The following is a 25055-nucleotide window of genomic DNA, read 5'->3' on the forward strand; positions in this document are numbered from 1 at the left end:
ACGTTCTGAGTTCAAATTCTGCCGAAGTCGACTTTGCCTTTTATCCCTTTCAGGGTTGATAAAATAAGAACCAGTTGCACATTGGGGTATTTGTAATGGCTTAACCCTCTCCTAGAATTTCTGACCTTGTACAAAAACTGGAATCCAATATATATATATATTGTGCTTCTTGCAATGAATGTATGAGACATGTGCGTATGTTTGCTTTTAGCTTTGTTTAAATAAACTTTGTCATCTTGGATGAAATACGTTCCATCCTTAATAATCTTTTAGTGTATATAGGAAACTACACTACCCGATATGATCTTTTTTATAAGACAATAGGGTGTGATTTTTGGTTGCTAATTTTAGCGCCTGTCATCAGCTCATGAGCATGTGTATGTGTATCAGAATGTGCATGTATGTAGTGTTCTAATCCTGAGATATACTGGGCTCAGACGCGCACAATGCATACCAATATAATTTGGCCTAACATTGGCAAATAGGGCATGGGCAAGTAAATTCTCATCTCCATTGGTTGTCTAATGTATGTTCCAGATATTACTCTACAAAGTAGTGTTTCGTAGTATCGATTGCTTAAGTGTGTAACTTTTGTTGCTAATGCACCTGGTGTTACTATCTACACACGCGCGCGCACACACATACATAATACATACATACAAATCGTAATGCCCAGAAAGGTAAATGGTCTTGGACACCAACCGCCTATTACGACTTGTGCCATATGACAAAAAACTTGTAAGACAAAATCTGGATTTAAAAGACATATGCTAGTTCACAAAACATTCTTTCGGAATCAGATTCAAAATGGCAAAGATATGGAAGAAACTTGAATATCTGTCACTTGTGTTTAAACCCTGTCAGGGTTTAAACTGACTGACAGGGTTTAAACCCTGTCAGTCTTAAAAGTAATCTAAGGGCTCATCAATGAAGTGATTGTGTTGTGTGCTGGGGTGTGGTGTGTGTGTTGATGGGACGGCTATCATCTATGAAGATGAAGCAATCATCATATGTATGCCGATATATATACGTATGCATACACACATCCACGCGTGTGCTAGTGTATGTATATATGTATATGTGTGCGCAAGTGAATATGTCTGTACTTGGGTGTGGATGGGCCTATCTGCGTAAGTGTGGATGATGCTTGTATTTCGTATTTATCAACGACTTGTAAGAATATTCCTTCCTCGAATCCATAAGTCCCGATGAAATTGTAAAGGTGCCATCGTGACATGCGGTGTGTCATCGGAATCTAAACCAAGCAGAGCCCATCTCCAACAGTAGCGAATTACAGAAAGAAAGAGACGAGAAGAATCAGTTCCATTATTGTAATAATACTCCAGTAATTGGTTAACATGCAGTTTACTGTCGTATAACACTGAAAGTAAATTGTCCTAAAAACCGGAAGTACCGACAATAATTTACTAACAATTGATAAAAAGAACTTCGTCCCCAATTGCACACGCGAAATACTTTGGCCCATAAGGCATCAGATATTGTTAGGACCACGTTTGATATCCAATGGGGGCTTTACATGTGTCTCTCCACAACATCTATACTCACGAATTTGACAACAATTTCCTCTATTATTTTTATCAAAACGATGACAATGTCCATACTCAATCTACAGAAAGATGATGGATTCTTGCCTAGAAGAAAGTTAGGCGATTATGTGGGACTAGTGAAAATAAATTGTCCGTCATCACTTCTCGCCTTTACTTTCACTTTTTTACGACGTTAAATTGCATGTTAACCCAGTAATTGACCCCGAAGTGATGAAAGGCAAATCTGACTTTGGTGTGATTTGAGCTCAGAACACAGAGATAGAATTCAACAGTTCTCTATGACTCACTAATGACTTTGTAAGTTACGGTAATCGAACACTACAGTAATCGAGAGTTTATGAAGTATTGTTGGGAACGTGTGAGGCAGCTGCTTATATAAACAATATCTTCGTGGAGTCCCTTGCGTATTTCTAGCTTTTGTTTTCATATTATTAGGATGTTCTATCTTGTAAAGATTTCTTTAATCTTAATTGTATTCACATGGGGAAAACAAGTTCTTCACAGGCAGACGTTAGCTTTAGTGTATTTCTTGTGTATAAATGTGTATGTTCTGTGTGTGAGAGAGTCTATGGGGGATATTTCAAGTCCTTAATGTTGTGTTTCTATGGCTTGTGTTCGTACTTACGTGAGAATGTCTTGCAATTCTGTATGCGAATATAAAGAGCGGAATGTGTAAATTTTTGTGTTTGTAAACATTTCATGCACTTCGATTAATGTGTATTGCTTCAGATTGGGTGTGTATACATATGTGCGCATACACTTCCGTATTAGTGTGATTGTATGCATGTGAAATTGTATATTTGTATGCATGAGTGTAATTGTTATATATTAAGTTTTAAGTTTGTGTTTGCGTATGTTTCGATGTCTATTTATATTTATACGCGTGATAATGCGTTTCATGATGTTGAGTGTATATGTGTGCATGTGTGTTGTATATGCCTAAATGCGTTCTGTATCTATGTTTCTGTCACTTTATGTTTCTGTGTGTTTCGATATTTCTCAGCGTGATTAAATATCTAAGTATGTGTATGAATGTGTATGTGTGTGTGCCTGTGTGTGTCTGTATGTGTATGTATGGGTGTGTGTTTATATACGTGTGTAAAAGTGTGAATGGCTGGGAACCTCTACGTGCCTAACCGCATGTGGCCATATATTCATTTATAATATGTTCAATACGGGTATGTAAGAATATTTTAGTGTGGTTACATGTAAGTGTACGTGCAAGATATTTTGCGAATGGATAAGTCATTTTGTACATATACATACATGAATTTCTATGTGTATTTTATGCAAACACGAATGTTTGTAAAGGCGTGCTTCTGCGTAACAAACAGATTCTGTGTATGTCCACGCCTGAGAATGAATGTTCGCATGCCTGTTTCTGTATTCTTCTGTCTCTTTCACTCTTTCTTTGAGTGTGTGTATATGTGTGTGCGTGTGTATGTGTGAGTGTGAGTGTGTGTGTTTGTGTCCGTGCATGTGCGTAAGCGTGCGCGCGTATCTTGTTCTTCAGTGAGAAAACTCCATTAGCATGTTTTATGCTTTTGTAATCAGCTCAGGGATTGTTTTAAAGAAACACGAAAACATGATATTCAAAGCAGCTAGCTTTGCCGTTGTTTCATTTATAGGTGGAAACCAAATTATGATAAATTAGTTCTTAGATATCTTTAACGGCGTTCTTTTCTTTTCAATGTAATTCACACTGCTAGTTTTTTTTTAGTTTTTTCTCCGTTGTGTGATGCGCTCGCCATGCCTATCTGTAACTTATTAGGCATAGAGATAGATAGAAAAGAGATAAAGAGAAAGGGCGAGACCTAAGAATGATTACTGGAACAAGTTTTTAGTTTTTTTTTATTACAAATTTGTTTACTTTTATTGTTTATATCTTATCTAACGTCTGTTTGGAATCACTCATTCAAATTTTTTATGTGTAATTATTTCTTTAATGTTTGTCCCTTCTCTTAAATGAAGTTCTATGGTGTGTCGTCTGCTCTTTTCGATTTTTTTCTTACATTTAGATTTTTATTATTTATATATGTGTTTATTGTGATGTAATGGCGCCGGAGATATTAAAGCAAAATTAAATCTCATCAGCAAAACCTAGCAGACTGGACACGGAATTTATTCATATGTGCAAAGTGGTGCTCAAGCGGTAAGTTGTCAATCGCTAAAAACTCTTGATACACACACACACACACACACACATGCATAGATATATAGATACATACATACATACAACATATGCACACACATGCAAAGACACATACACGCATACATACACATACATACACACGCATAGGTGTATGCGTGTGTGTGTATGTGTATGCTTGTGCGTATGCATGAATGTGTATATATACATGTACGATGTATGTATGCATATATGTATGTATGTATGTAAGTATGTATATATACACGTTTGTATATCTGTATCTATGATGTGTGCGCGTGTGTATGTGTGTGTATGCTTGTGTGTATGCATATATCTCTATGTATACATGTATGTATGTGCATGTGTGTGTGTGTGTGTTTGATGTATGCCTATTGCTTTCTTTCTTTTTCTCTATTTTTCATGAAAAATCTTTCATTCATTTAGCCATCTCACTCTCTGTAGCTTTTTTTCACCCGAATACCACACACGCAAAGACGATGGCACGCATACATGCAGATTATCAAGTATACGAACACTTACACCCACAAAGATATCCAAACAGAGAGACACACTCAAACACAAAACATAATAAACATATACATACCACAAACATACTTACACACATACACAACATACAGATATACAGATGAACCAGCTCACAAACATACCCAGCAACACGTGAATACAGATTCACACATATAAATGCATATGCATACACAGCACACAGTACACACACACAACCACACACACACACACACAACCACACACACACACACACACACACATACGCGCGCGCTCACTAGATATAGTAAACATATACAGGAAACGCGCACGCACGCGCACGCACTCGTACGCACTATAAATTTGTATCTACATTTTCTTGCACATATACACGCATATATATATATATATATATATTATATATATATATATATATATATATATACAACCACATACAAACACATACACATACTCACATACACACGCACGCACGCACACACATTTGTATATGTATATATATATATATATATATATATATATACTGACATTCACATGCAGACACACAACCAGACAATATCTGCAGACTCACTGCTACTGACGGATTGCTTTACTCGGAGACAGTTTGAAAGAAACCGAAAACAAAACAGAAAACCAAAACATCATCACCGCCATCATCATCATCACCAACAACAACAACAACAGAAGCAACAATGCTAATAGTAAAAACAATAACTATAACAATAATAAATATATAAATAATTGATTGAAAGTAAAAAATGATAATAGCAATAGTAAGAACAATAATAACAATAATATTGTAAATAGTAATCCAACAAAAAAAAAAAGACAGCAGACGAAAGTTAAAAATACCCAACAGAATACTAGTTTCGATAAAATGATGTTAATGATGATTCTTCATTAGTAACGAACTAACCCGAACTGGCGAACTGGTCGTTCAATGAATACACATACGCGCACGCGCACACATACATATACACACCGACACACACTGGCGCACAGACACACTCACGCACGCTCATGCAAACACACGGAGACAGACACACGCACACACGCACACACGCACAAACACAGACACACACACACACATACACACACACATATTTATGCATAAAATAAGCTCATGCTACACTCTAATCTTTCTGTCTGTGTCACACTATCATAGACACACATCATCGCAGCTAGATGCACTGATACACGTGAGTAAAGACGTTTCACTTTCTTCTCTCTTTTTCTTCCTCTATGTCCTCTCTCTTTCTTTTTCTTCCTTTCTCTCTCTCTCTCTCTCTCTCTCTCTATCTCTATCTCTATCTCTCTCTCTCTTTCTTTCGCTCCCTCTTTCTTCTCTTTCAGAAATGATGATATAACTTTCGTGGTCCTTATACATACACATATATGTACGTACAGACACTAACTTATCCATCAGTACAAAGAACAAGCAAACACACACACACACACACACACACACACACACACACACACACACACACACATACATACATACATACATATGTATGCATGTATGTATGTATGTACGTATGTATGAATGTATGTATGCATATATGCATTTATGTACGTATGTCATATTAGACACATATGTGATCGTACACACAAACATGCATGCTTTGATGCACATAAACGCATGATTATTGAGACTTGTGTATTTATAATGCGCTTGCTCTCTTGATGCGAGTGTGTGTGTGTGTGTGTGAGAGAGAGAGAGAGAGAGAGAGAGAGAGTGTGTGTGTGTGTATGTGTTAGCTTGTACATGTGTGAGTACGTGTGTATGTATATGTGCCTTTGTGCCTGTGTGTATGTATACCTATGAAAAGATTTGTATACTTTCAATAAGCTAAGTAAAACCCATACTTATTTGCACTTATCTTCTTATGCAAACATTTCTTTTTTTTCCTAAATACGCATTGATGCTTGCTTATACATAAAAATGCATTCACACATACACGCACTCATACATGCACGTGCCCGAGCGTGAATACACACATAAACAAACAAACAAAACAACAATATTTAAATATGCGTGAGAGTGTATATAGTGGATATTCTGATTTATGTAGCTGTATATTTTCAACGTTATTGTTACCATTAATTCATAATTACATAGCAATAGAGAAATAGCAAGAACTATGTTTGATATTGTTATTGTCATAATGATGATGAGATAATAGGAGAGAAGGGGAACGAAGAATAAAATGAGACGATGATGATGCTATTGTTGCTGATGATGATATTGATGACATTGATGATGATGATGATGATGAGGGTGGAGGAGGAGGAGTAACAGCAGAAGCAGGAGCAGGAGGAGCAGGACGAAGGTTTATTGATTTATCACAGCATATAGTGTAATGCTATGTTTCTGCCAAATGAAGAAATTATTTTGCTGTTATTCTTATTCTTGTATTTAGTTATTGCTACTGCTTTTGTTGTCTACGTTCTTCTCCGCCTTAGACTTGCTTTTTGATGCTGTGTTCTTCTTCACCGTCTTAGTATTATTATCTTTTATAATTGGAATATGAGACATCATAGATTGCCGAGCTCACATAGTTCAGGTTAAATACCAGCCCCTAACTGGGTAGCTAAATCACCTGCAACTCTTCCCTCTAAATTGATTACCTTTTAACAGAAATTTCTCGGAGCTGAAATCTCAACCGTATCTACTATGACTTTTATTCCAGTTATTCATGTTGATGTTGTTTAGTTCTAGATCAACTCTGATGGAGCATAACTAAGATCAAAGGGGCTTTCAATAGAAATCATCGCGTCTTTTTCTATAATGAACTACACTGTCAAATGTATTTTCCTATAGTTAGGCCGGCATCGTGTTTTGAAGGAGATTTAGATGAATACTTACTCTGCTCAATTAGACTTCTTAAATCTTCCATGTCCTGTCCCTCAAAATGTGTGGCATTGTATCAAAGTTAGAAAGCATATTTGTTATCACGATGTGTCCTCTATCAGTTTCAGCGATGAGCATTCAGCTGTCGATAAGAGTAACTCTCTGTCTGAATTTGAAAGGTGGAATATGTGACAAGGCTACATTTCTAAATTACTGCTACACTCCATTTCACGGGCTTCGACGCAGTTTCGGCCTACATAACTTCACTCACAAGGCAAAGGTAGAGACACTCAGTATACTATACAGTGGAATCGAACCATTATGATTGCGAAGTGAACCTAACTATTAAACTATGCATGTGTTCACATTTATTTATTGTTATTTGGACTGGCATGGGCAGTAGAGTGTCGGGCCGGATGTCCTAAGTATTTAGCAATGCCTAACGATCTGTCTCGAAATACTTAGCAGTATTGGACTGATAAGAGAATCGTTAAAGTTTCAGACAAAAAAACTTGCGGTATTTAGCAATGACTCATCACGCCCTGAGATCGAATCTTTCAGAAGTCAACTTTACTTAATAAGATAAAGTACCAATCAAGTATTGGATAATTCAATATTATCATTAGGCATCCTTGGTTTGAATATAGTTTTCATGGAACGGAGTTGACAGTGGCTAACGCCGTTCAGGGATCGATAAAATGAGTAGCAGTAGTAGTGGGTTTGCGTTAATTGACTATACTAATTCCCTAACAGCTACAGACTTGTGTCTGGCAAAAACGGTTCGAACGAATAGACATATAGATTGGTCGATGATTCGGGCCTTCAGTGGCCAGGATCATTTAGAATTTTCATGTTGAGTAGCTTTTATTATTATTATTATTATTATTATTATTATTATTATTGTTGTTGTTGTTGTTGTTGTTGTTGTTGTTGTTGTTGTTATTATTTTTATTTTTTTTATATTTTTATTTTTATTTTTATTATTATGTGACAGTGGGGTAAAATATACGACTACACGTCTGATAAGAGTACACCGGGCACACGCATCACAATTATATGTGCGTGCCATGGGGATCTCATCAATGCACTTATTATTATTATTGTTGTTATTATTATTATTATTCTATGTTTGAGTTTTGCTTTATATTTGTACAAGTTGGCTCCAAGTCTCACCCAGAGACCTCAAGAGACAACAGGTTGGAAGTTCATGTCGTTGTTATGCCTAGTGTGCCATATATTTGGGGGGGGGAGTTTTTGGTGTTGTACTAATGAATGTCTACAAAAAAACCCGAAAATTATGTATGTTTTAAACCTTGAAATTACATAGAAAGTATTTTGCGTAGGATATGAGCAGTTCCCATGAGCACTATCTTTTGAATTTCTGCCATTTTTGGGTTTCCTGGTATCTGATTTAGGTAGCTATCAGCCCCTTTTGCTATCATTCCCAGGGCACCTATGACAACAGGTATTGTTTTAGTCTTCAGCTTCCACATTTTGCTGATTTCTATTTCAAGATCTTTATATTTGCTCAGCTTTTGGTAGGTCTTGACAGATACGTTTATATCGATTGGGACAGTCATATCAATTTATTATTATTATTATTATTATTATTATTATTATTGAGTGAGCGAGCAGAGCATGCCATCAAAGTGACACTGGGGTAAAATATACGAAGCCCAGTATACCCATCATGACTACCCGTCTGATAAGGGTACACTAGGCACATGCATCACAACCATATGTGCGCGACATGGTGATCTCATATCAAGATAAACAGCACATGACCTTGCAGGTAGAGCCCAGTTAGAATTTTCTTCAGATCGAGTAACCCATCCCGCTCAAAAGGTCCCTGAATAAGGGTTGTTTAAGGACGTTGAACGAAACACCCATGTTTCCAGAGGTGAATTGATCAATCCCCAAAGAATCCTTCTCAACACATGGCTATGATGCTCCCCCACTACTTCTGCTCGTGATCAGAGATGCACATATCGTCAGCCACTAAGGGACATGCTCAACTGGTTAAGGTTAAACAACTGACAAGCAAATCTGTGGTATTGAGCAGAATATTTGCTGTAGCCCATCTTTTATACCAAGACAAAACAATGTACATGATAACACTTCCAATCAGTTAAGATCAGAAGCCATGAGAGCCACTGCCTGGTACTGCATCAGGGCATTTATTATTATTATTATTATTATTATTATTATTATTATATTATTATTATTATTATTATTATTAGTAGTAGTAGTAGTATTAATTATTATTATTATTATTATTATCATTATTATTATTAATATTATTATTATTATCATTATTATTATTATTATTATATTATTATTATTATTATTATATTATTATTATTATTATTATTATTATTACTATAATTATTGAGTGAGAGAGCAGTGCATACCATCAAAGTGACACTGGGGTAAAATATACGAAGCCCAGGATACCCTTTATGACCACCTGTCTGATATGGGTACACTAGGCACATGCATCACAACCATGTGTGCACGACATGGTGATCTCATATCAAGATAAACAGTGCATGACCTTGCAGGCGGGGCCCAGTTAGAATTTTCTTCTGGTCGAGTAACCCATCCCGCTTAAAAGGTCCCTGAATAAGGGTTGTTTAAGGATGTTGAACGAAACACCCATGTTTCCAGAGGTGAATTATTCAAACCCCAAAGAATCCTTCTCAACACATGGCTATGATGCTCCCCACTATTTCTGCTCATGATCAGAGATGCATATATCGTCAGCCACTAAGGGACATGCTCAACTGGTTATGGTCAAACATGTGACAAGCAAATCTGTGTTATTGAGCAGAATATTTGCTGTAGCCCATATTTTATACCAAGACAAAACAATGTACATGATAACACTTCCAATCAGTTAAGATCAGAAGCCACAAGAGCCCTGCCAGGTACTGCATCAGGGCATTTATTATTATTATTATTATTATTATTATTATTTTATTATTATTATTATTATTATTATTGAGTGAGCGAGCAGAGCATGCCATCAAAGTGACACTGGGGTAAAATATACGAAGCCCAGTATACCCATCATGACTACCCGTCTGATAAGGGTACACTAGGCACATGCATCACAACCATATGTGCGCGACATGGTGATCTCATATCAAGATAAACAGCACATGACCTTGCAGGTAGAGCCCAGTTAGAATTTTCTTCAGATCGAGTAACCCATCCCGCTCAAAAGGTCCCTGAATAAGGGTTGTTTAAGGACGTAGAACGAAACACCCATGTTTCCAGAGGTGAATTGTTCAAACCCCAAAGAATCCTTCTCAACACATGGCTATGATGCTCCCCCACTACTTCTGCTCGTGATCAGAGATGCACATATCGTCAGCCACTAAGGGACATGCTCAACTGGTTAAGGTTAAACAACTGACAAGCAAATCTGTGGTATTGAGCAGAATATTTGCTGTAGCCCATCTTTTATACCAAGACAAAACAATGTACATGATAACACTTCCAATCAGTTAAGATCAGAAGCCATGAGAGCCACTGCCTGGTACTGCATCAGGGCATTTATTATTATTATTATTATTATTATTATTATTATTAATATTATTTATTATTATTATTATTATTAGTAGTAGTAGTAGTATTAATTATTATTATTATTATTATTATTATCATTATTATTATTAATATTATTATTATTATCATTATTATTATTATTATTATTATTATTATTATTATTATATTATTATTATTATTATTATTATTATTACTATAATTATTGAGTGAGAGAGCAGTGCATACCATCAAAGTGACACTGGGGTAAAATATACGAAGTCCAGGATACCCTTTATGACCACCTGTCTGATATGGGTACACTAGGCACATGCATCACAACCATGTGTGCGCGACATGGTGATCTCATATCAAGATAAACAGTGCATGACCTTGCAGGCGGGGCCCAGTTAGAATTTTCTTCTGGTCGAGTAACCCATCCCGCTTAAAAGGTCCCTGAATAAGGGTTGTTTAAGGATGTTGAACGAAACACCCATGTTTCCAGAGGTGAATTATTCAAACCCCAAAGAATCCTTCTCAACACATGGCTATGATGCTCCCCACTATTTCTGCTCATGATCAGAGATGCATATATCGTCAGCCACTAAGGGACATGCTCAACTGGTTATGGTCAAACATGTGACAAGCAAATCTGTGTTATTGAGCAGAATATTTGCTGTAGCCCATATTTTATACCAAGACAAAACAATGTACATGATAACACTTCCAATCAGTTAAGATCAGAAGCCACAAGAGCCCTGCCAGGTACTGCATCAGGGCATTTATTATTATTATTATTATTATTATTATTATTATTATTATTATTATTATTATTATTATTGAGTACGAGAGCAGTGCATGGCACTGAGGTAAAATATACGTGCATGACATTGAGTTAAAATGTACGAAGCCCAATATAATTATCATGTCTATTCGTCTGATAAGGGTACACTAGGCACATGCATCACAACCATATGTGTGCGACGTGTTGATTTCATATCAAGATAAACAGCACATGAACTTGCAGGTGGGGCCCAGTTAGAATTTTCTTCAGATCGAGTAACCCATTCCACCCAAAAGGTCCCTGAATAAGGGTTGTTTAAAAATGTTGAGCGAAACACCTGTGTTTCCATAGGTGAATTATCCAAACTCCCCCAAATTCCTCTCAATATATGGCTATGATGCTCCCCACGACTTCTGCTCATAATCAGAGATGGACATATCATCAGCCACTAAGGGACATGCTCAACTGGTTATGGTCAAACAAGTGACAAGCAAATCTGTGGTACTGGGCAGAATATTTGCTGTCGTTCATCTTTTATACCAAGACAAAACATGTATATGTTAACACTTCCAATCAGTTAAGATGAGAAGTCATGATATCCACTACCGTTCTAATTATTATTATTATTATCATTCAGTTGTTTTATTTTTATAGCGTGCTTTCACTTCACTACCGAGCGCAGCTCTGTGTGCCTTGGGTATGTGCTGTGATTTTTTGTGGTGCTCTGATGGTTACTGTATTGAAAGTGTTTTGCGTAGGATGTGGGCAGTGCCCAGTAGTGCAATTTTCTGTATGTTATATGTATTTGTAAGTCCTGGTGTTTTTGTTATGTATTTGTCTGAATATGTTTTATCATGCCTAATGCACCTACTATGATAGGAATTGTTTCTGTTTTTAGATTCCACATTCTGGTTACCTCTATTTCCAGGTCTTTGTATTTTGAAAGTTTCTCCATTTCTCTTAGAGACACGTTGTCATCTGCTGGTATTGATACATCAATTAGAAAGCATTTGTTTTCTTCATGATCTCTGACAACTATATCTGGTCTGTTGGACTTAATTTCTCTATCTGTGTGTATTGGCATATCCCAGAGTATGGTTGCTTTCTCGTTTTCTGTGACCTTTTCTGGTGTGTGCCTATACCATCTTTTTTCTGTTGTTATTCCATAATGTTGGCATGTCTGTGAATATATTCCTTCTTAGCCAGGACTGGGCAGCTAGAGATAATATGATTTATTGTTTCTTGTCCATCTCCATATATTCTGCAGTTACTTGTTATGTTTCTTTTCATTATATGTTTTTGGTAATTTCTGGTGGGGAGGCTTTGGTCTTATGCTGCAATTAAAAATCCCTCCGTCTCTGCTTTGAGTCCTGAGTTTCTCAACCATTGCTGGGATTTTTCTCTGTCTATTTCTTTTGCATTTAGTTTAATCCAGTATTTGCCATGAAGGGGTTTTCTTGCCATCGTTTTATCATGGTCCATTGCTGTTCTAGTTTTATTTTGGATTATAATAATAATAATAATAATAATAATAATAATAATAATAATAATAATATTATTATTATTGCTTACTTTTAATTTGCAAGTTCGTTACAATCATTTGCCGAGACACACCCAGCGTCCTAAGGCGATTGAAAGATAGATGTTACTGTATGACTGAAAGCTTGAGGAGGGCAAGTGACAGGGGTAGTAGCGAAATATCGTCATGTAATACAACACAGGCGTTTAAATTGGTAAGGTTTTTCTAAGGATGCGGACAGTAGTTGTCAGCACAATCTTTTGGCTTTCTCTGAAACATGGTTCTCCTTGGACATTATCTAGATGTTTCTGGCACCCAGTTATTATCATACCTAGGACATCCACAATAACAGGAACAGTTCTCGCTTTAAGATACCACATCATTTATATTTCAATTTCCAGGTCTACAAGTATTTTCTTCTCTGTCTCAAATTACTATGCCAGGTCGATTAGTCTGAATCGTTCTGTCGGTTTTGACTGGAAAATCCCAGAAGACAGTGACATTTTTACTTTCAACTGCTGGCTCAGGATGATGTTCATACTAGTAAGCAAGAGCGCTGATTTTATAGTGTTTAAATATTTTCCAATGTAAATACTGTCCTACCCTATCGTGGGTGATTTTTGTATTCGCTTGGTGTCAGCACAAGACATCCCGACAAGTTAGTCTATTGTTTCCTCAAATGTATCGCAGAATCTACATTTAGGGTCAGAATCGTGTTGAAGAACGTTAACCTGGTAGTTTTTGGTAAGCAAGCTTTGATCGTGTGTCACCAATGTGAAACCTTCAGTCCCTGCTTTCAGTCATGAACTTCTCAGCCACTGATGGGTTATTGCTTGCTCTACATCAGCATTTCGGTTTCGAAGTATATACTCTCCATACAGAGGCTTCTGGATCCACCGATCTCCAATTTGTTTCTGCCCATTCATTTTTGCAGTTTGTTTAATCCGTTTTGCTTCTTTGGTGACAGTGGTTTCAAAGTCTTCATCTAATTCAGGGTTAATACTGAGTTCCCTTGCAAATTTGCAATAGCAAGTGATCTTTTGCTGCTTTCGTGTTTGCACACAAACCGCAGCATCTCGTCTTCTGTACTAGTTAAGTACTTGTCCATTGCTATCGTGGAAGTCCTATAGCACAGTTCTACCTGCATCATTCTTCTTCCCCCATTACTTCTACGTAGGTACAGATGGTCAACGTCTGCTTTTCGGTGGTGCATGTTCTTAGATGTTACTATGTTACTAGTTTTTTGCCTTCCTGTCCAGGCGTTGGCGTTCTATAAGATTACAGTTAATGATGTTAATACTGTATTGGACAACTGGAAGTGCCAGGGTGTTAATGTCTTCGACGCGATTTTTGGAGTTGAGTTCAGTTTTTAGTATGAACCTTATTCTCCTGTAATACTTTCTTATTTCTTCCTTCATAGCAGCATGTTGTATACCATCTCCTTCGTTTATCCCCAGGTGTTTATAGCTTTCTTGCAGGTCAAGCTCGTTGATGGTAGTGTCGGTTTCTAATTTAATGGAAGTTGTTTGCTTGAGCTGGCCTCATCCAAAAGTTGCTGTAGCACACTTATCAAGGCCAAAATCCATCCCAATGTAATTGCTGAACTCTTCAACAGTTGTTAAAAGCCCTACCACGTCATTTCTAGCAAACAGCTTTAGATCGGGTCTGTTGTCCATATAACAAACGGTTTATTAACTTGGTGTTAGTTCGTTTGAGAGTGGGATCAGTGCCATACAAAAGAGTAACGAGGAGAAGTTACCTTGAAAGATGCTCGTTTGATGTTGATGTTGTTAGATTGGCTCATCTCATTACTATCGTTTAGAAGAAGACGTGTATTCCACTTGGCCATGCTACCTTGTAAGAATTTGGAGATGAAAGAAGAGATCTTATATCAAGGGCCTTGAGTAACCAATTATGTGGGACACTATCCAAAGCTTTCATGTAGTCTATCCATGCCATACTCAGGTTTTTCTTGTTGCTCCGGCAATTCTTTACAATCATTTTATTTATGAGTAATTGGTCTTTGTATCCATGACAGTTCCTTTTATAACCTTTTTGAGCTTGTGGAAGGATAGAGATCTGTTCAAGGAAAGTGTACATTCTTTCAGTTAGTATGGATGTGAGGATCTTATAGGTGGTGTTGAGACATGTTATTGGTCCAGTTCCATATTTAAGAGATGAGGAATTATGTACATTATTTATATTATTTACAGTTGACGGATATTTGTCCTCATCTTGTTTGTTGTTAACACAACGTTTCGGCTGATATACCCTCAAGCCTTTATCAGGTGTCTTGGGGACATTTCGAATTATTATTATTATTATTAATGATGATGATGATGATGATGATAGGGATTGCTCAGTGACTAAAACATCGGGCAATGAATATAAGTAGCGATCGTGATACCCACCACGAAGAAATGATCAAGCTCAGTAACAATCTATTAAGCAACAACTACCCCAAAAGCATACTCTCCACTCCAACTATGAAGAAAAAAGGGGATGAAACCGATAAACTGTCCACAGTCTGTCTACCCTATGTGAAAGGCCTCTCCGAAAAGATACAAAATATATGCGGTCCATATGACATCAGGACAGTATTCAAAAGTAATACAACACTTCGCAAATATCTCCTTCGAGAAAAACCACTAATAGAAGAAAATACGCTCCATCTCATGCAGCTGTGGTAAGTTATACAAAGGCGAGACATGCCGCCTCCTCAAAATAAGGGTAGAGGAACATCGCATATCTGTGACACAGGGAGATATTAATAAATCGGGTATAGCTGATCATGTATAGAAAAATGGAGACCTCCTCCCCCTGTGGGATGAAGTTAAAATAATACACAGAGACTACTACTGGAAAATACGAAAACTAAATGAAGCAGCACATATGCTAGGACACAACAACCTCCTAAGCAGACCGAGTGCAGATATGAACAGCATATGGGAACCGGTATTAAGGAAGGATAGGAGAATATTAGATTTATAATTCACTCCATAATTGTCCGCGGGCATATGGCGTAGTGGTTAAGAGCGCGGTATACTAACCCCAAGATTCTGAGTTCGATTCCAGGCAGTGACCTGAATAATAATAATAATAATAATAATAATGATAACAACAACATCGAAAAATGACTTAGGAATGAGAAGCCAGGTTCGCAATTTCCCCAAGACACCCGATGAAGCCGAAATATTGTGTTAACAAACAAGATGAGGACAAATATCCGTCAGTTGTAAATAATGTAAACAATGTATGTTATTGGTCGATAGTTCTTTGAAATGTTCGTGTCCTCGTTTTTTTTTGTAGAAGGTATGTTGTTCCTTCAGTCAGCCAGGCAGTATTTACTCTGGATTCTGGATGATATGAGTGAGGGATGAAGCAAAATTTTGGTGTACTTCTCTCAAACAATGCAGCCAGAAATTAGGGATCCAGTCCAGTCCAGGGGTTTTCCATTTGTGAGACTTTCTAAGAAAACATCTTAGCTCTTCTACTTCTATTGCCTCCCATTTCTGCTCTTCAACTTCATCCAGTCTCACTTTCTCACGTTCTATCCAGTGAGCTTCAGCATTATATTCTTTTTTGTTGCTTCTTCAAGAACTCTTCCATTTCTTCAGTCATAGGTAGCTCCTTTACTCCTATCTTTCTTTTGCCAATTCCTCCATAAAATGTTTTTGCATCCATCTTGAATACCTTGTTGTGTCGATAAAATTTGATTCTTTTGTCATAACTTCTGAGCCTTTGGGCTTTCAGTTGTATTCGTTGTGTCACTAGTAGTTCCTTGGTTGCAGGGAGGATTATAAAATCTTTCATTTTATATTTTTGCTTGATTTTTCTAGCTTGTTTCGACTTAACATTTACTCCTCTAGCAAGTTCACCGAGGACTGATACACCCGCCCACAACAATTCGATCTCTTTTTGTATTGCTACTTTCCACTTAGGAGGTCTATTGGACGTGGTTGATCCTTTTCTCTGCCATCCTGATATTTAGTTGAGTAGTTGCAACTTTAGCAAGTGGAATAGATGAGGTTATCTAAGGTTGTTAGAGTATCTGTGTATATATAAGGCAGGATGTGTGTGTGTGTACGTGAATGTAATTTATGCACATCCAGAAATTAGCACGCATGTCACTCAAATATTAGGAGGACATTCGTCACGATCATAGCCGTATTTTCGTCAAATTATTTTCTCCCGAGGCACCCGCGAATAGCGGTAATTAATTTTGAGCCATAACTTCTAACAATTTTCACGACGGAGAAATCCACTGTAGTGAAGCCATTATTGTTTACATAAATGAGTTAAGTCCCCTTCTAGCGACGGTGTAAATAGAGGGAGGGAGAGAGAGAGAGAGAGAGGAGAGAGAGAGAGAGAGAGAGAGAGAGCGAGAGAGAGAGAGAGAGATAACAGATTTTTAAAATTTCGTCTTTTTAAAGACTGAATGACAGGCAAAAAGAGACAGACAGGTGTTGTTATGTATGTATGTGTGAATGGCTTCAGTCACACACACACACACACACACGAACATGTATGCGTACAAAACACATGCATGCAATGTGTGTGTTGACCGCATATATATATATATATATATATACACAATATAAACGATATTCTCCGTTTCTCCACAACTAATTTCCAAATTAGCTGAATCCGTTGCTTTACTCATAGCTATATATAGCTGGTCGTGCGTGAACATGGGAAATAGGAGAGGTTACCAGAGCAAAAGATTTACGTGTTGACTGTAGACACGCTCCTTCGCAAATGATCAGCTATTATTTTGTAAACAATGTTTCAAAACTGTTCATGTTTTCGAAAGGAGAGATCTCACTCTCACATCTCTGCGGCAGAAGGTAGGTTTCTCTACTCCTGTTACAAAACTTATGTTTGGGTGACAAATTTGCTTCAATTGATGGTATTACTCGGGTAGGAGGTGGTGGTGGGACAGGGGCGTGCAAAAACATGTATGCAATAGGTGTATGTACGTATATGTTTGTGTGTGTTGCCCATATATATATATACTTAGTTGTGATCTGAACATAACCGCTTCTCGCACACAGGATCGAGGGCCCTTTTGGGCGTTCTATTATCCTTGCCGGAAGGGTTCCCAACCCGTGGGCAAAGTAGGGTTACATGATGTGGGTGGTGTTTTCAAAAGGGTTGGCATATGCAACCTGATCACCTCTGTCGATCAAACTCCCAACCCATGCGCTCCCGTCGTGACACTGATTCTGCAGAACTGGTTTGGGTATGAAAACCAACTTTAAAGTATAAATATAGATGTTTTTGAATCAGCAATGTTCGGTTAAATCCTATTTGGGGTGAAAAATCAATAAACAGATTCCTTATGGAGTTTTCCATTTAATCAGAATAGAAAAAAAATGATAAATCGATTCCTTATAGGACTTCCCACTAAAATTGGCTACACCCCATTTTCAACCATAACGTCTACCAATTTTGATATATTTTGTTCAAACTTGATGCCAGCATTACTTAGGACTCATGGGATCTTTGAATGCTTTAAGTTCTCCAAAATCAAAAAAAAAAAAAATCGATGAGTGGAAAAAATCGATAAACCGATTCCTTATGGGATTTCCCAATCAAATTTTCTGCAAAATTTTAGCCAAAAGTTTACCAATTTCAACGGATTGCACTCAAATTTGACGTCGATGTTACTTAGTTTGCTTTGAAATAAAGAGCTTGATTAGCTTAATAATCCTAACTTAATCCCGAGCAAAGCCGGGCTATACTGCTAGTTTCCCTTATTTCTTAAGATTTTTCTAAGAGTAACATTATATATCATGATTATGTTGTTATTTTTAAAGCTGTTTGAGAGCTTTGATTGCGGTTCTCTATTGATCATGAATTCTCTCATAATATCTTCTTTTGCTTCTATGATCTTTTAATTATTCACCTCAAATTCTGTGTCATATCTATTCTGGAGTTTTTGAGGTTGGTATACTTTCTCCTCTTTTTCTACATATTTATTCTTCGCTATTTTTTCTTCAGATTCCTCGCTGAGATGTACTGCTTGTACACTGGGTTCAGTGCATCTTTTACCTATTTCATCTGCATTGTTGCTGTTTTCATTTGGTCTATCATGATATATTTGTATCCTAATTTGGCTAATTTCAGCATCAGTTAACCTTTTATTTTTAATGATGTCTCTACGTACATTACTTAATTTACTTGCGTCTATATATCTGTGTACTTCGTTGCCCACTAAGTTTCTCCATGAAGTGTATGTTTGTACAATGAGGTTTTTGTTTGGGTTTAGCTAGGCTGCATAGAAAACTTTCAGCACATCTCTATAATCCTCTCTAGTCCATTATATGCTTTAGATGGTGCTTTTGGAGGTTTCATTACAGGTCTAGGGTTAGGGTTATCCTGGTTCTGGTTACCAAGTAGTTCGTGTTTTTTTGAGAATTTATTCCAGCAGCAGCAGCAGCAGGCTTTTCAACCCCAGTCTGGTTCGCCACTGGTTAACGTGGTCCTTGTCCTGGACGATGACCGATCCGGCATGAGTTTTGGCTCTTCGTTAAAGCATTGACGGTGACAATAGGAAACGGGTCTGTTGCTCGTAGGCTGATAGATCGAAAATTGCTTGTTTTTTTTTTGGTAGCTATTTTTCCTGGCATAACTGTTTCATGGTGTTTTAAACTGAATGACTAACTTACTCCCTTTTATATTTGTTTGTGGGAAGTCGCATTATTTTTGTTTGGTTCGGCGTCGAACGTTACACGTGTTTTTCTTTTATTTTTATGTATGAGTATGTGTGTGTCGTGTACGAATTATTTATGTTGCTTGTAAATACTAGCATGTGCACATGGATGCATGGGCAGTTGTGTGTGTATATAATTATTCAATTTACGTACTTACTGTGTAACTGTTGCTGGTTTCGACGTCTTGCGTATGTCACTTTTAGATATCGTGCATTTAAAAAAACTACACTGTATATAACAAAAATCTTTCCGATTTTTTAGTTCCTTTGCTTTAACAGAACTTTTCCCACAGTTATATTGCGAAGTTTTCCTTCCATTGCAGCGATGTTACTGGATTAAGTTTGTTTTGTAGAGAGAGCTTCTTAGTGTATATCCACGTTGTTATTTAGCCCGGAGCCATTATTATTATTATAGACGTCGCACAGTATACAATATCGTGAGGTTGTTGATTGAAGATATTGTATCTACCGGGGTATTGTACTGCCTGTTAAGTCATGACAAGGACCTCAGACAGACAGTACTTTACGCAATATGCGTGCAGTTCCAAGTAATGCCGACTTTTGCTATACATCTAGATTGTAGGGTATCTCTAAGGTTTTCAGATGTTTTTCTTTTCAGATTGGGTGGTATTGAACCCAATGCTCCGATGATATTTATGTACGACTCTCGTAGCTGCCACATCTTAGCGATCTCATTTATACAGTTTTCCATATTTATTAACATTTTCTCTTTCTTTCATGACATGTTGATCTCCTGGCACTGCTACGTCAATTATTAGGCACTCTTTTATTTCCCAACCATATTGTTTTAGGTTCAATCCCATGAGAAACAAGCTTATACCACAGATCATAGTTACTCCATGCTATGTAAAAAAAACAAAAAAAACACCCAGTACAAATGTATATCCAGCCTTCGGTGTTCTAACACTTTGTCTGTCTGAAAATCTAAATCCCAGAGGATTATTGCCTCCCCCTTTTCATCCATTACCTTTTCCAGTGTATGTCGGTACCAAGCACCGTAACTTCATATCCATACTTCAGGCATAGTAGCCAGTGGTGGTTTTGGGCTACTTTGTCGTGATTACGCTTGTACTCTTTCTGTGCAAGACTTTCACAAGCACTAACAATGTGAGTCACACTTTCAACCCTCTTCCCACATATACTGCAGGGGTCCGATGTACTTGTAGGATATATATTCTTTCTCACTGAGTTGATATTCAATGCCTGGTCCTGGACCGCGATGATTTGGCTTTCAGTATTCCTTTTTAGGCCACCCTTCTGGAGCCACCTCCATTATGCTCCCTGGTCTTTTAATTTGTTTATTTCACGGTGGAACTAACCATGTAATTCCATACGGAGTAGGGTTTCTTCTCTTTTGTTGGCTGTTCTTGTTCAGAATTTATGAGCACTCTCAAGTCCATTTTTGTTAACTCCTTCCGCACTAACAGCATACTGTAGCAAGTCTTCTTTGCTGTTTACCAAATATTCTGTCATACTTCTTCTTTCACTGTTGATGCACTCCCATAGGCTAATCAGTTCACGTCCACCTTTAGCACTCTTCATGTAGAGCTTGTGTACATTTGCCTTAGGGTGGAGAGCACCATGCATTGTCATTGTCTTTCGGGTAGTGCGATCGAGTTGGTCAATCTCCGCTTGTGTCCATCTCAGAATGGGTGCATTATAGTGGACTACAGCAACAGCCCATATGTTGATGACAGTCACAAGGGTCCTTGAGTTGAGCTTTGATTTCAAGAGAAGTTTGAAGCGCTTGAAATATGCAGTGATGACTTTATATTTCATTTCTCTGTGCAAATATTGTCCAGCTCTAGGATCCCAAGGTACTTGTACCCATCATCATCCGGGTCTTCCATTCTCTCTCCGTATGGCAATTCTATGCCCCTACAATCTACTCTTTTCCCCCGCTTCAAAGTAAGCACCACACACTTCGAGATACCGAATTCCATCCCTATGTACTTGCTGCACATTTTCAGTCTCAGCCAGCCTCTTCATTTCAGGCTTTGTTTTCGCGAACAGTTTTAAATCACCCATGAAGAGAAGGTTGTTGAGACGAGGTCCGTTCTTTCTCAGCTCATAGTGCAGGATGATTTTACGTAGGATTACAGAAAGTGGGATCAAGGCTATAACAAATATCAGAGATGAACAAGAGTCTCCTTGAAAGATACCTCTTATTATTATCATCATCATCATCATCATCATCATCATCATCATCATCATCATCATCATCATCATCATCATCATCATCATCATTATCATAATAATAAAGCTGCGAACTGGCAGAATCATTAGCACGCCTGGCAAAATGCTTAGTAGCATTTCGTCCGCCTTTATGTTCTGAGTTCAAATTTTGCTGAGACAGACTTTGCCATCCATCCTTCGGGGTCGCTAAATTTAGTACCACTGAAGTGCTGGATCGACAACCCCTTCCCCCAAATATCAGGCCCTATGCCTTTTGTAGAAAGGCAGAAATGATTATACCTGCATTTGAATATGTACCAATGAATCACTGAGATCGATCCAATAGACTAGTCCTCTCCCACCAAATTTCAGGCCTTGTGCCTATATTAGATAGGATCATTATTATTATTATTATTATTATTATTATTATTATTATTATTATTATATTATTATTATTATTATTATTATTCAGTAGTTTTATTTTAATAGCGTGCTTTCACTTCACTACCGAACGCAGCTCTGTGTGCCTTGGGTATGTGCTGTGATTTGTTGTGATGCTCTGATGGTTATCGTATGGAAAGTGTTCTGCGTAGGATGTATGCAGTGCCTAGTAGTGCAATTTTCTGTATGTTATATGTGTTTGTAAGTCCTGGTGTTTTTGCTATGTATTTGTCTGAATATTTTTTTATCATGCCTAATGCACCTATTATGATAGGAATTGTTTCTGTTTTTAGATTCCACATTCTGGTTACCTCTATTTCCAGGTCTTTGTATTTTGAAAGTTTCTCCATTTCTCTTAGAGACACGTTGTCATCCCCTGGTACTGATACATCAATTAGAAAACATTATTTTTCTTCATGATCTCTGACAACTATATCTGGTCTGTTGGACCTAATTTTTCTATCTGTGTGTATTGGCATATCCCAGAGTATGGTTGCTTTCTCGTTTTCTGTGACCTTTTCTGGTGTGTGCCTATACTATCGTTTTTCTGTTGTTATTCCATAATGCTGGCATAGTTGCCAGTGTATATAGGTCCCAACTCTGTCGTATCTGTGAATATATTCCTTCTTAGCCAGTGATTGAAAAAGTTTTATAAAAGGAGAAAGGGGCTCTCCAACCCCCTTTTTGACCAGGTTCCCGTTGGCTTTTATGGGTTTTTCCACCAGGAACCTTTCGAAGCGCCTCCCCCTATTGGGAGTTTTTCATTGTTAAATATTTTCGTTGATACACTGTTTTTTACGCGGATTTTTACAAACGGACAAAACCCTTTGTAACCTTTCGTCCTGTTTTGTCCTTTTATGCTTTCTAATTATGTGTGTCAGCCCTTGTGGCCAATAAAAAGGATTATTTATTATTATTATTATGATTATTATTATTATTATTATTATTATTATTATTAGTAGTAGTAGTAGTAGTAGTAGTAGCAGCAGCAGCAGCAGCAGCAGCAGCAGCAGTAGTAGTAGTAGTAGTAGTAGTAGTAGTAGTAGTAGTAGTAGTAGTAGTAGTAGTAGCAGTAGTGTACATAAGGTGGCAACATGCTGTTTAAGGCGGCGAGCTGGCATCTAAGGTGGTGATCTGGCAGAATCATTAGTGTGTTGGACAAAATGCCATAATAATTATTAGCAATTACTTTAGCAGATTTTGCACGAAGATGGACTTAATGCAAGGCAGCGAGCTAGCAGAATAGTTACTGCGCCGAAAAAAATGCTTAGCAGCATTTTGTCAGCCTTTACGTTCTGAGTTCCAATGCCGCTAAGTTCGACTTTGCCTTTCATCTTTTCGGGGTCGATAAAATAAGTACCAATTGATCTCTGGGGTCTTTCTGATCGACTTACTCCTTACCTCGAACTTACTGGCCTTGTGCCAAAATTTAAAACCAATATTTAATTATTTTGAATTCAGACCAGTCTTTCAATCCTGTTCAGACCAGCTTTGCCTTTCAGTATTCTGGTGTTCATATAACAACTAGCTTTTTTTATATATATAGTGGTTATTGTTAGCTACAGATCTGCTCAGACAGAACATGTTCGTCTATTCAATAGATGATGGCCATAACATCATGACTTGGATTGACATGTAAATTAGATGTTAATAATGGGAGTTATATTTATTTACTTATTATCTCAATTCATCAACGATTGCATCATAGGTTGCAAGTTTCCGAAATGCGAATATCTGCGTTGTTGCATTTCTGATGGCGAATATGAAGGGACTACCTGTAATTCGTTGTACTTCATCCGAAGAGCTCCGGTTTTCCGCCAATGTTTGCATACTTCACCGATAAATGTTGTCCTGGGCTAGACATTAAATTGCTTCCAGTGATAAGACTTCAATTCGGAAGTTCATGGGTTCGCGATTTACGCTTTAGTCTCCATTGCCCCCAGGCCCACTCTGAACCAGAGTGAAAGTATCTGGTCAACGGCTCCAGGTCAAATAACAGAAAATGGTATTGTGGCAAACAGGAGTCGGAGGAGCGTTGGCCCTTAGGCGTGTGTCACACAGGCCTACTTATATGTGGGCATGCCATGATATCAAGTCAATCAGTGCCTCTTCCTAAGAGCGAAATAGATTATATCAAATAATATTTATCTTTTAGTGGGTGTAGTACTTGTTTTGTTAATCCCACCAATAACGGAAAAGTACATTTTGTGTGTGTGTGTGTGCGTGCGTGTGCGTGTGCGTGCGTGCGTGTGCGTGTGCGTGCGTGCGTGTGCGTGCGTGTTTATGTGTATGTTATGTATGTAATCATGTCTGTATATATGTAAGAATGTATGCACGTATGTATGTATGCCTAGCTTTGCCTTATCCTATTTCCTCCCTCAGTACTGAGGGTCAGGAATCATGGACGCACGCATTATCACTCCATTGATTCCTGCTTCTGTCTATGGTTGATGCTTTCTCCCAGAGGTCGTCCAGGAGCTTTAATTTGCTCTTGTTAAAAGCTCTGTCTTTTCAGTTTGTATTGAAATACTTTAAGGCTGATTTTGCTGTCCCAAGTCGTAATCTCATTTCAGAACCTCCATCCCATGATTGTTTTATGGTAATTCCTTGGCGCTGGATGCTGAGGTATTCTGGTGCTTTTGTCGCTGCCATGACTTTTGTCATTTTGCATTGATATCCTACACGTTTTCACGCAATATACGGTCCTCTAATTTCAGTATCCCCACCCTTGGTGATGTTGCGATAAGTACTATATCGTTAGGAA

At 37.6% G+C, this 25055-nt stretch overlaps 1 protein-coding gene across 2 annotated transcripts in view; it reads left to right on the forward strand.

The window, feature by feature from the left end:
* Positions 1-3565: 3565 nt before the first annotated feature.
* The window catches only part of LOC115209885 (glutamyl aminopeptidase), a 336415-nt gene continuing 314925 nt past the window's right edge, over positions 3566-25055 (forward strand). The window contains exon 1 of one of the 2 annotated variants that reach the window (XM_036501448.1): positions 3566-3720. The gene's annotated coding sequence lies outside the window, so the exon portion shown is untranslated. Of the gene's footprint in view, positions 3721-5058; positions 5436-25055 lie in introns of those variants that run through there. The other variant, XM_029778468.2, reaches the window with a different exon arrangement.

This window comes from Octopus sinensis, linkage group LG3 (assembly GCF_006345805.1).
Source record: "Octopus sinensis linkage group LG3, ASM634580v1, whole genome shotgun sequence".
Lineage (NCBI taxonomy): Eukaryota > Metazoa > Mollusca > Cephalopoda > Octopoda > Octopodidae > Octopus > Octopus sinensis.